This window comes from Ailuropoda melanoleuca, chromosome 14, assembly GCF_002007445.2.
Source record: "Ailuropoda melanoleuca isolate Jingjing chromosome 14, ASM200744v2, whole genome shotgun sequence".
NCBI classification, from domain to species: Eukaryota; Metazoa; Chordata; class Mammalia; order Carnivora; family Ursidae; genus Ailuropoda; species Ailuropoda melanoleuca.
This window is the reverse complement of record NC_048231.1, coordinates 76,055,995-76,069,407: the sequence shown is the minus strand read 5'-3', so window position 1 is coordinate 76,069,407 and position 13,413 is coordinate 76,055,995. Positions and strand designations below refer to the sequence as shown.

Genomic DNA, 13,413 nt, shown 5'->3' with positions numbered 1-13,413 from the left:
TGAAGAAGGGCTTCCATGTGAGGAGGACAACTTTCACCAACAAGTTTTGCGAACTTTTAGGAAGCCCAGGAGTTTTTGCATGAGCTAAATTCTGCCCAAGCTAGAGCAGCACCACCCTTAATTCTTTTATTTTTACCAAATAAGAACTGATGGAAAGCTCCCAGAGGTCAGGAGGTTGTACTGTCCATGAAATAAGCCCCACATGACACTCTAATGAGAAGACAGAGCCTATCCGTTCGGCCAGCCAGAACCAGCATTTACTTTGTTCAGCCCTAATAATGATTAAGAAAGCAAAACTTGCCTCCGAAGCTGTTCTTCCTGATAGAAGAGATACTGCGCAGGCCAGCACTGTTTCTGTCCGAAGCTCAAGGAATAGCTCCTTTCTTCTTTCTGCTAAAAAGAAAAAGAAAAAAATAATAATGGTTATCAACTGTTAATTATATCTTGTAATAGTCATAATCCCAGAGAATTTGATCATTACCATAGTTAATGACCACTTTGTGAGTGTGTTAACAGCTCTCTGTTCCATCCTGGGATACACAATTAGCAAGCCAGTCATTAAATACTAGTAATGACTAATTATTCCAGGATTAAAAGCTTAAATATAAATAAAAATGAGATTGAAAATCTTTAAATTAGTGGGTTAATGTGAATTCTCTTTACCATGGTTGTACTGTATATTATGTTCTTATGAACAATGTTATTTCTAGAGGGGATATGGCAGTTTCCAAGTGGGACTCAATTTATGGCTGCAGCAGATGTTTTATCTACCACATATTGGCTATTGTTTTACAAGTCCCCACACCTCCCCTTAATGCAATCTCCTTAACTCACATATTCCTCAGGTCTTTAGGGAGTCGTTTTTGGGTGTTCAGTTTCATATTCTGCTTTGTTTTGTTTTTTCCTTTATTTTTGTTGGTTTTTTTTTGTTTGTTTGTTTTTTTACTTTGCCCTCATGTTCCAATTTTAAAGCTTTATTCCTTCCTGGAGCTTCGCTAGCCCCAGGATGCCATCCACACAGACATCTCTGTGACATTATCAATGTCATTATTGTCAACCAATATTGACTTCACATAAGCTTGGTCCATGGCTATCTCAATAGAGCAATATATTACCTTTGAATAGAATTTTATTCTATCAAAGTGATTTTAGGTCCAGTCACATAAATGTGAATTCATATGTCTCCTCTGATCCACAAAGCATATCTGAGACGGAAAGCGTCAGATTTATATTAGTCCCATTCTTTTAAACAAGAAAGCCAAGGCAAAGAGAGGTCACATGAACTGCCGGAGGCCACACAGCAGGTTTCTGTCAGAGCAAGAGTGAAGAGTAAGTGGTAGAGTGGAAGGAGCCCCGGGCTGGGATCAAGGGACCTGATTCTTTCCTTAGCTCTGTCAAGCTAGAAATATGTGTAAACTTTGAGGACTCCAGCTTTTAGACTGCAGCTTCCTCACAAGTGAAATGAGGTTTTAAACTTGATAACCTCCCAAGGTTTCCCCTACTGCCGCCTTCGTAATTTACAGGTCTGTCTGGTATTACACCATAAGGCAGTTTAATTAAAACCGTGATATAACTCAGTTGTGTAAAGGAAACTCATTAAGGTGAACTGAATTAATTGAGGACACATTTATAAAGAAGAAAAGACATGGCCTATGTCCTAAATGACAGGTTGTGGGGAATAGAGGAAAGCATTTTCGGTTAAGAGGATGTTAAAACATGGCAATGGAAACAGGACAAATCCACATATAAACAAGACAACTACATGATGAGAAAATATCACAACTCTATTTTAGTAGTTTGAATTCTGTGGAGACATTAATAGTCATGTCTCATAGCCAGTGGCATTTCTGTCCTCCATCACAGTGTGAGTGAAAATCTTTTTGGACATCCCTCCCTCTTCCTTCGTGTTACATTTTCAGCCGGGCAATCCAGACCTTTGAGCTCAGTCAACTGGCTTCAGAGCCAAATTGGATCATTCTGATGAAAGCTCCACTGCCTTTCCAATATTCCACAAACTCCCAAATTCTGCCCAGAGACACATGTGTACATGCAGAAACACATCTTATTTCTCCAGAAAAATTAATAAGTACATGGCAGAATCAAAGTTTGAGACAGGAGAGCATCACCTGGATAAAACAGATTGAGAAAGTTACTGACAAACCAAAGAAACCCAATCATCTGTAAGTTATTTGGTCAATATTGACATTCTTTCCTAAACTTGCCTGATTGCTAAAATGCTTTATGCTTTTCAAAGCTTTTTCAACAATGTGTCACTGAATAAGCACAAAGCCAGCCCTGTGAGGGTAAATTTAGGATCAAGATTCCCAGTTTGTACACTTCTCAAAGCAGAGCTGGATGGTGTTCCCAATGAGAGCCACACAAATGTGTTCATCTCATCACAGATACACACGGAACCCAACCGAAAAACCTACTTACTGAACTTCTAATATAAAAATATACTTTAAATTGTACCTTTAGCTGAACTAAAAAGAAAAAAAAAGTTTCCAATGAGGCAATTCTGTCTAAATCTAACCAAGGCTATGATTATCTTAAACTGTTGAGCTAGAAAAAAAATAATAAAATGACTATAATATTGTCAAATCTGAACCCAAGGGGGAAGTGAGAATCTGTTTTTGTAATAATCCACTTTATTGTTGTGATTTTTATGATTTTTGGTCCTGATAATTAAAGAAGGTAGTTGTGCTCATGCACGGTAGGTGGGATGGTTTCTGATAATCATGGGATAAAATGAGGGCAGTGAAAAGGCAAAAAGATAAATGACAAACTGGGAAAATATAATTGCAACTTATATAGCAGAGAAATGATTAATGTCCCTGAAATATTAATAGCTTCTAAAGCCCAACAACCCTATAGAAAAATGGGCTGGAGAAATGAACAGACAGCCACAGAAACAGAAATTCAAATGGATTTTAGGCATATAAAAAGATGCTCAACCTTGCTCACATAAAGAGAAATGCAACCTGAAACCACAATCAGGTATCATTTCTGACATATTAGGTTGCCAAAAATTCAAAGTTGACTGCACACTCTGTGAGTGAGGCTAGTGGGGAAAACATACGCTCTCATCTATTGCTGGTGGGAAGGAAGGTACAACCACGATGGAATTTGGGGAAAGGCGCTTTTACCTTTTGACCTAGCAATTTCAATTACAGGAATCCGACCCCAAATTCACTGATACAAATGCAAAAAGACATATGTAAGATATTCATTTCTAGCAAGAGACAAGATGCTAGATACAATGCAAATGTCTACCCGTAGGAGGCTGGTTGAAAAAACCGCGCAACATCAGCCACACGATAGAGTACCGTGTAGCTCTGAAAATAAGAGAATTATCCCTCTGTGCTACCAGGCAGTGATATCCAGGCAATAGCGTAAGAAAACAACAGGAGAGAAAGTACACTCCAATTTAATAAGAAAGAGTGGAATACAAATATGTAAGTATATATATGTAATGCACGTTATAATCTGTTTGCAATTTTAAAATTCCCAATATTAAGAAATGGTTACTTATTTGCAAGTGACAAAGATGCCAATCTTTTTTCAGTATACTTTGTTTTGTTGATTTGACTTTGCAGCCATGTAAATATTCTATATATTAATACAACAGAATTTTGAAAAAGCAATCCCTAAAAATTGAAAATAAAATTAAACAAATGTGCCAGAATGTATATCCAGTTGGTATCATAATAGGAAAACATTCCAAGAGATTTTAAAACACAGTATTTTTACCATATGGCTCTCCTAAGATAGATTCTAAAAACAAAAACCAATATAAAATACAAAATAGAAACTCCTAAACAGTTTCCAGGTATCATATTGTTACGCTGATACTATTACTGGTATAATGTGGGATGAAACTAAGGAGTCTTAGAATCAGAAACTGCAGATACAAAATGGATGAAATTCTGTAAAATCCCAATAGTCCTGAATTTCAATTGCTGCATTTCAGATCTTAAAAAATATTCTCAGTTCTGTCCTCAGAAAAGACCTAGAAATAAAAATCAACTTCTAGCCATAAGTACTTCCAGGACCTAGACTGTGGTTTCTAAATACTATTCTCCATTAAAGGGACAAAAGATCCTAAGGAAGATGTTAAATTTAGGTCTGGAGCAAGATGGACTCAGAAAAACAGTCATAAAAATTGCTGCAATGGTACTAAAGACAAATAGGGTCTTGTCACAAGGACCAGGAACTGACCAAAGAGTGGCCAATAGGAAGCCATCTTGATCACTGATAAGGGAAACTAATGGAATGGATCAAAACGTGTTTCAGTCAATGAGCTCCTAATATTTTTAAAATTAGTTCATTGGAATTCATTAGAAGGTGACAGCAGTTTGAATCATTCTTTTAAAAACGGGTCCATTAACATCTGACTTTCCTCTACAAACTGAACCACTGGGTTACCAAACAGAAGTGTTTCTTTGTAGAAGTTCCCTAGCTGATATATTATTGTGAAATTCCACATGAATTAATGGATCAAGTCATAAGCACCAATGGTGGCAGACATCATAAAAAGAGACAGCCAAATAGTAAATTTCTCCTGGTGGAAGAAAACACCACTATCTTGACTATCTTGAGTTTATTTGGGGGTGGGAGTGGGGGACGACGAACCAAAAAATGTTAAACCTGAATCCAGGAAATGAAGAAGAGAGGAAGATGGAGTGTTAAGTGACATAATAGGGTTGCAATCAGCAAAATCTTGATGGTGAAAAATTCTACAGGACAAATGACCCCATCTCTCTTGCAAATAATATTCAAGGGAAATAAAGAGATGGAAGGAGAACTTATCAATTAAAAAGGTGCTCATTAAATATAGTTATAGTTATAGGGTCTCCTGGGTGGCTCAGACAGTTAAATGTCAGACTCTTGATTTTGACTCAGGTCATGATCTCAGGGTCCTGAGATCAAAGGCTCTGAGATCAGCAGGGAGTCTGCTTCTCCCCCTTTCTCTCCCCCTTTCTCTCCGCCACCACCCCCTTTCCTCTCTTTCTCTTTCTCTCTCTCTCAAATCTTTAATCAATAAATATAGTTATCAGAAAAGAATGCAGGGCGGCCTTATTTGGATCCTAATTCAAATAAACAGGGGGGAAAGCCACAATTATGAAATCATTATGAATTTAAATACTTACTGGCTATTGAAGGCCTTTAAGAAACTATTTCAAACTGATTTTACATGTGATAACAGAGCAGTTATGTTTTTTTTAAAAGTTAGTTTTTAGAGATGTATAATGAAGTATTTACAGAAGAGATGTGATTTCTGTAAGAAGCAGATCTGGACATAGAAGACACAATACTGTCCATGAGTCGACACTTTGAGCACAAGGATACATGCAAGAAGTTTCATTGTACTATTCTATTTTGGTGTATGTTTTAAATAATAAATATATATAATATATAAATAATATATAAAATATATATTAATATATATAATAAATATATATTATATATTATATAATATATAAATATAATAATAAAATGCTTTTAAAATGTGGGCTAGGAGAAAGTAGAATGAGTCCATTTTTATGATTATTAAAATGGCCCCTTTTTATTAACTTTTCCCATTTCACCAGTTAACCAACAATTTGTAGTTATGTGGACACAATTCTAGGTCCTTTATAAACAATCTTTGTTGGACAAATAGCTGAGCCTCACATATTTTTATATACATCACATAGTTTTTCTATGAAAATTAGTACAAATCAGTCTCCACATATCCACATAGTTCCTAAACCTCGTACTTCACACGCACTCATCTGAGCAGCTCCCACTGCGGGGTCTCTGGCAGCCAAAAATGAACTTTGTTCAGAATTCCCCATAAAAGGATTTCTAACAAGGAGGCCTTGGAAAAGTTGTAAAGGGTGACTTTTTTTTTTTTTTAAATAATTGATACACAAGTCCTGACCTATAAGTGCTTCATCAGCATCTGAAGAATGGATAAGTGACAGTTCCTGTGGAACAGAGATTGAGTGTCAGTTTTATATTTTGCAGATGGAAGTTTGAATCCCAGAGGCTCTGCTGGGGAATCACAAAACGTACCCTCGTAAGGTGGATTGGAGAGCAGGGTTACGTGATGACGCACACGCACAATGCTAGCTAGCACCATCTGGCACAGAGTTAATGATACAGACACGGATGTGTCAGAAAATATCCAATGAACCATTATATATATATATATATGACCCTGGTAGACAAACAGATGGGTGGATGATGTAGACGATGCCATGAAGAGAAGCACAGTGAGACTAAACTTGTATACCAAGTAAGGAACTGGATTTAGAACTTGTCTCTGCCATGAATTACAAATTTGACATTGGACAAAGCACTTAACCTCACTGTGCCTGTCAAAGTTAAAAACACAATAACAGGATTTATTTAAATGCCATGACTGGTTCAGCAGTTCAGTCTTTGGACATGAAATATTTAGCATAAGGAAGATACAGATCACCGGAGCAAAGAAAAGTTGCTGCTATTTATGTCTTTCCTAAGCAATAAAAGCACACAGTTAGCTGTAGAACCCGGGTCTCCTAACCGTAGTTTACACTTTTTAGTAGGAGATGTTCCTCTCCTGTGTACCACTAGGCAGTTTGACCTGCATCCCATGCAGGTTAGCTTATATTGCAATGGGCCTTAAGAATACAGGGAATGTGAATTAATTGGCCTCTGGAAGGCAGGGTGGGGTGGACAGAAATATTTATTGTAGAAGTCCAGACTAATCCAAGACACCTCCCAAACCCTGGTTTCCTTAGGCTTAATCTGACTAGCTAATGCTACCCTAAACTGTTGGTCCTGGTATCCAAAAAAAACATACACAGACAAGAATAGTGGCCATTAGTTCATAGATATCTTACTCACAGCCTTCGGTACCAAAGACCCAAAATCCTCTGCCAGTGAGGAGAGACCAATACATAACTGCTGGGATGAGCTGGGTTTCCTGTGGTTCTCATTCTGTGACATTTACACATAAAACTGCAAATACCCCAGAGAGGATAACATCAGGTGAAAATGTTGGTTTTGCAGTATAAGCTATGATTTTACACAGGGACTCTGGTACCTAAGAGCTAGGATCTGATCAGGTAAAGAACAGAGTTCCCAGGGCCCAGAATCCATGGTGACCTTTCCAACTGGTCCTTCCACAGAATTAAGTTGTAAGCAGGCAACTGATCAGTCTGTGTCCTCCAGGAAATAGTATTTTCCTTCCCTCTAATATCCTGGGGGGGGGGACAACTAAACCTTTTGTTAAGTACTCAGCATCAAATGAAGAGACATAAACATCTAAGCCTCAATTCTGGGTCCAGCCAGAGTATTGTCAGACATCTGTAGAAGAGTCACCACTTTTTTCCCTGGCACTCATGGATGCCTGGCCCTGGGAAGCTGCAACAATCACAAGCAAACCAAGAAGCCAACAGGCCCAACAGGCTGACCTCCTCACGGTTCAGCAGAGAGAACTATGCTCTGCTGCCCCTCCCCACAGGGTCTCTCTTAGCCTCTAAGGGAGCAACTTCCACATATTCAAAAATATTATAAAGAGAATCCCATTTCAGAGACTTCTTGCCAAGGGATGGAGGCATGACCTGTGTGGCCAGTGAGCTTAAGAAGGAACAGAGTGGAGCTGGGGCCATCTCTCCTGGGCTCTCTCACAAGCCAGCACATACGCTGGACAGGTGTTTGTTTTACCTCTGCCCACTACTGGGCAAATTCACAGGGCAATTGGCCAAATCTGCCTTCTGGCCAGAGGTTGGGAGGTCCTTCTCTTACTGTCCCCACTAGCAGGATTCATGGGGAGAATGCAGGGATGCTGCAGAAGAGATTTCCTTTGCATGTCCATACACTCCCTTTACAGAGACCAATTGTGTGTTTTGGGGGTGGAGGAGTCATGCCAGGACCTCACCATGAGGGAAGCTGTTAAAGACAGGCAGCTTTGACCATAAGTCTGTACTGCATTCTTCAAACGAGCCTTGCCGATAATATTCATCTACCTGACACTCAAGGCTCATTCTCACTTGGTTCATGAACCTGTGCAAGAAAAGAGAAGGTCCTTATTTACTCCCTCTCCTCCATAAAACAAGCACTAGCCAACAATCTTCAGCAAGGCTAGCAGAGTTCACTGCTCCATGGAAACTTGACCTGTCACCTCACTCCCTGCACACACCCAGTGAGATTTACTGGAAAACACTGTAGCCAGTACCTAATTCCTGGTTCCAAAGAATGTCTCACTGTTTGAGTCTGTCTGATCTGTGCAAGCCACTGGTTTTCTTTTGAAAAATGGAAAATGAGGACAGACATGAAGCTGATAAGAAGTCCTTCCCAGATCTAATATTTTCCAAATCCACATACCAGAGAGACAATAAGGGTGAGACACAGTCAAAAAAGACAAAACACAGTAGTCATAGACGAGCCAGAACTGAAACCGGCATGGTCGAAGGGGGAAATATGGACACACAGAAAGCAGGGGTGGGTACTGTAAATGGGTGATGAAGCTTGAGCAAAGGCAGGAAGCAGCAGCCTTAGAACTGGAGGACACCTCTAGTTTACAAATATCAAAAGTGGTCAATTTTTTTTTAGTAGATAATTGTTAGGAAGTTCATGCTCAGCAAAGTGGAACAATCCTGTAGCTACAGAAGTATAGGGTCAGAATTCGCTCTCCCAACTGCTCCACAGTTGACAGAGACAGAGGGATGTAGAGCTCACGCTTAGAAGGGTTGCAGGGACTGAGACTGACAGAACGGAGCAGAGGATTCAGATAGAGCAACATGGTCAGATTGATTGCTTCTAGGTCAATCATCAAATGAGGATTCGGAGTGCCTTAGGGTCTAATTCTCTCATTAAGATGACTGAAATAACCAGGCCACTAAACAGTCAATATGGTTATTTCATTCATCTTAATGACCCAATCAGATCAACTCTTGGGAGATCGTCAACACCAACCCCAGAGGGAAAGACTCATACAAAACATAACAGCAGCTTTTGTTGAGCTCTCGCAGTTTAATGATGGACTTAGTCCCGGAGATACCTAGAGTAATGAAAGATGACCATTTATTGTATATAAACAAAGATACTAAAGGCTGTGTCTTAAGCAAAAGGAAAACACTGTAATTTCAGTAAATGGACAAAGACAGGGATGAACAAAATATACAGGATCAAAGACACATTTCTTTGACCAGTGCAGTATTTTCAGGTCACAAAAAAGTACAAAACAGTAAAAGACAGAAGGCAGAGAAAATGAGCAAACTGATGGGAGAAGAAGGTATGATGCCTAAATGTATAATCAATTGAGTTCAGACCTGAAAAACATAAGCACGTTTCAGTAAATGTTGTTTACAACAATATTAAAGATGGTGTGATGATTTTAACGACAGTAATGATGTCCTCTGTTAGCAAGAAGGAACAACAGTAATCAAGAAAGATCAATGTAAAAATTATGAAACAGAGTCCCGGGAAAATTTCTATCAGCAAAAGCGAGGTGGGCATTAGAGGTAACCAGGCCTGTAAAGCAGGTAATGATATAGCAATGGCTATAAATATATGAAAGAATAAGCAATTGAGAAGAAGTTTGTTACAAACTGAATTGTATGCCACTAAAATTCATGTATTGAAGCCCTAGCCCCTAATGTGACTATGTTTGAAGGCAGGGCCTTCAAGGAAATAATTAAGGTTAAAATGAGGTCCTAGAGTGGGGCCCTAATCCCATAGGACTGGCATCCATTTATGAAGAAGAAGAGAAACCAGGAGCATGCACACAGAGAAAAGGCCATTTGAAAACACACCGAGATGGGGGCCATCTGCAAGCCGAGGGGAAAGGCCCCTGGAGAAACCAGTCATGCAGGCACCTTGATCTTGGACTTCCAGCCTCCAGGACTAGAAGTAAACAGATTCTGTTTAAGCTACCCAGTCTTTGATATTTTGTTCTGGCAGCCCAGGAAGACTAATACTGAGACCAACCCCAAAGACACTTGTCTCAGAAAACACAAATTCATGCAGTTTCTGCCACTGAGAGAAGTGATCTGCTTGGAAAGAGTCTAAGGGAAGGAGAATGCCTTCCCAGATTTAGGCTCTTATGATGAACGAAATATACCACCAACTTCCTAGTATCACCATGGCAATCCAGACCTTTACTAAGAATTTTAAAGGATGCAAACCTGGCCCCCAATATTTGGACACTGTAACATCAAATATAAATATTTGGAAACCTCAGAATATAAGGCTGATTTTTTTTTTCTTTAGCTTATCGGCACCCATCCAGCCAAATAGTTGGAACTATACCATTAAGAGTTATACACGTATCAGAAAAGTATAAGACTAAGGCAGAAACAGCCACAACATTTCAGTTATTTAATTCTAACGAAGCTGTTTCTCTCATTCACAAGACTTCTTTGGAGCAAACTCAGGAATATAAGCTAGAGGGGCCAATGTATTGCATTCCTATATTAGAATATAGGCCTATGTGGTTGAAGAAAATAAAAGGTCAAGTGCCAACAATTAAAAGCTTAAGCCAGGGGAAAAAACAAAACAAAAAAAAAACCCTTAAGCCAGGCAATGGCATGTAACACCTGTGTTCTCAGCCCAATGCCGGGAGTCAGTGGCCCCACCCACCTGCAAAAGTTGTGGGGAAGCCTCATCCTCTGAATACAACAGTGGGTTTATCACAATCCCTTGGAGCTTGTGAAACTCACATCCTGGGCCCACCCTTGAACTTTGATTCTGATGGTGAGGACTGAATTTGCATTTCTAGCAAGTTCACAAGAGATTGACTCTGCTGGTCCTAGGAATCCCCTTTGCGAACTCCTATTAGATCAATGGTTCTCAATCTTGGCTGCACATTAGAATCACCTGGTCAGTTAGTAAAAAAGATACATGCTGAGACCCTACCCCTAGACGCTGACTTAACTGGACAAGAATGATGCCCTGCCATCAAAAAATACCCTTATGCAGCCAAGATTTCTAGTTCATAAGAACATAATTTAAGTATGGTTTTGGGGGGATTCTTCCAAGGGCTTATACTACAGATGAACAAGTTCATTATCACATAGAACAGTGGCACCTTCAGGCCTAAAAACCAAATGTCCTAGATCCCAGGTGGTACCACTTCTCCTAATGGGACAGCACACAAAACAAGCAGTATTGATTTAAAACCAAGTTACACCCCACACTTCTCTCATTCTGCTTAACATCTGCCACTCTCCAGGCAGAGCCTGGCCCTCAACGCCACAGCTGCTGTATCCGGGAGCAGTGGGTCCGTTTCCGATTCTGTGTAGTTGAAGAGGCAGCACAGGACAGGCTACCTGGGAGCTCTCCTTCCGTCTCCCTTCCCATCGGTCAAACTGGCCCACCTTGCTCTGGTTCCCTGACCCAGCCCTACACAGGTTCTGTCTCTGCCCCAGGAGCTGCGGGCCAAAGTGGCTGATGCTGGAGGAGGAGCCCACTTCTAAAGAAATGTGAAAGGAAATGAACAAAGCTGCTGTCAGTGTGCCCTTTGGTCCCACACTGACTCCATCCAGGCTGCCAGAAGGCAGCACAAGAGGAATCTCATTTTAAAAAGCAACTGCGGGAGATAAAACCAACCTACCCAACCAGGCTCAGATTCAGGTCTTCCTCTGCTCCCATTCCCAGCGCACACACACAGTGTTCATTCGCCCATTATGGAATTTTACTGAATTCATCAACTCTAAGTAAAAATAAATAAATAAATAAGAGCTGATCTATCGTGCCTGTACAGATTTTGAGCTGATTTCACAGTCATCTGATAAACACGCCCTGCATCTCTAATGGCCCCCGCCTGACACCTCGGTATAAAACTAAGAAACATCGCCATCTGCTGGCCAGGGTGCCCACATGCGTGGAAATTTCCACCTCCGTCACCTTCAAACAGCCGCGCCTGCGGAAGGCAGCGTCAGGTCTGGGAACTCTATGAACAGGTTGAAATGTACTGCCAATCACTCCATTCCTTTCACCAAACTGCAAACTAGAACGTGAAATTTTGGTGGACTTTTCAGTATGTTCTGTATGTGTAATAGAGGAGTTGGGGGAAGGGAGGCTTTTTGCATGGTACTCTCACTTTTATTCAGGGGGCGGTTGGTTTTTCTGCTCCTCTTTTTCTTGAAATTCTCAATGTTGGGAATTACACAGGTCCATCCAACCAACATCAACGGAGCTTCTTCCATGCCCTAAGTATCCACGCCGAAAGAATCGGAATGACAGAGACTAAGGAGAGGGAAATGGAGAATTTCTCTCTCAGTCTATTGACTGGAAAACTGAGGTTCTGTGCTTTCCATCTCTGTAGGGCTCTCCAGGGAAACACACAGATCAACCACATCAGAAGGGGGCTTACAGCACAACCAGGTGATTTACCTTTAACACAGCAAAAGCACACTCTTGAGGCGGCTTCTACGCTATATCTTTCTTAGAAAACAGAGGGACACTCAGAAGAGTGTTATGGGGGATGCCTGGGTGGCTCGGTCACTTAAGCATCTCCCTTTGGCTCAGGTCACTATCCCAGAGTCCTGAGATCGAGTCCTCCGTCAGGCTTCTTGCTCAACAGGGAGCCTGCTTCTCCCTCTGCCTGCCGCTCCCCCTGCTTATGTGCATGCACACTCACTGGCTCTGACAAAATATTTGAAGAAAAAAAAAAAAAGAAGGGTGTTTTTGTCCATGATCTCTGTGCTCCTGATTCCTACTTCTTTGCCCTCCTCTCTCAGTCTTCAGGTGACTCCCCAACCAACTCCACTTCTCTCCATCCTCCATCTACTCCACAGTCCCGACATCTGACAGCCCAAAGCAAGTTGTCTAGTACAGTTGTTCTTGCTTTAATGCTTATTCTAGTGGAACTTTTTTAAAATGCATAAAAGATTAATAGGGAAAAGGGAAGGGGGAAGGCCTGCACTGCACACAAGGTACAGAAGTGGGAACTGTTTTTGTCCTTGGTGATGAGGCCTGGGGGTGAGTGATGGTTTCCAAGCTGATGATGCTTTTATCCCATGGAGCACCTCTGCATTCAGCCTCAGGAGTAGCTCCCCCCATTTTTTTTTAAGGAGAGGTGCGCAAGTGGGAATCCAAGGTCCTCAATCCTGGCTGTGCAGAGCCCTGGGGGCAGCTCTTTCTACTTCTCTGTAGCCTCTTCTCTGCACTCCCCACACCTTCTCTACCCAAATAGGCCAACGATGAACGCAATCTCACATGACCTGGAGCAGGGAATCAAAGCAAATACATAGAATTAATGCCAGGCTCTGTAACAATTCCCTGCCTAGGATGAGCTGCCTTAGAGACAGTCCTGCCTGCTTTGTCACTCAGAAATGACTCAACATGAAAACAAGAGAGCTCACTGGGAGTATGCAGGGGAGGGGCCAAGCCTGCCCAGATTGTCATCTGCAGATGGCTAATTAATCTACTTTCCTAGAA

General features: G+C 40.9%; 1 long non-coding RNA gene across 2 annotated transcripts in view; it reads right to left on the bottom strand.

The window, feature by feature from the left end:
• Positions 1 to 301: 301 nt before the first annotated feature.
• The window catches only part of LOC117796064, a 152,110-nt gene continuing 138,998 nt past the window's right edge, over positions 302 to 13,413 (bottom strand). For both annotated transcript variants that reach the window (XR_004620408.1, XR_004620407.1), the window contains exon 5: positions 302 to 393. This is a non-coding gene — a long non-coding RNA (uncharacterized LOC117796064). The remainder of the gene's footprint in view (positions 394 to 13,413) is intronic.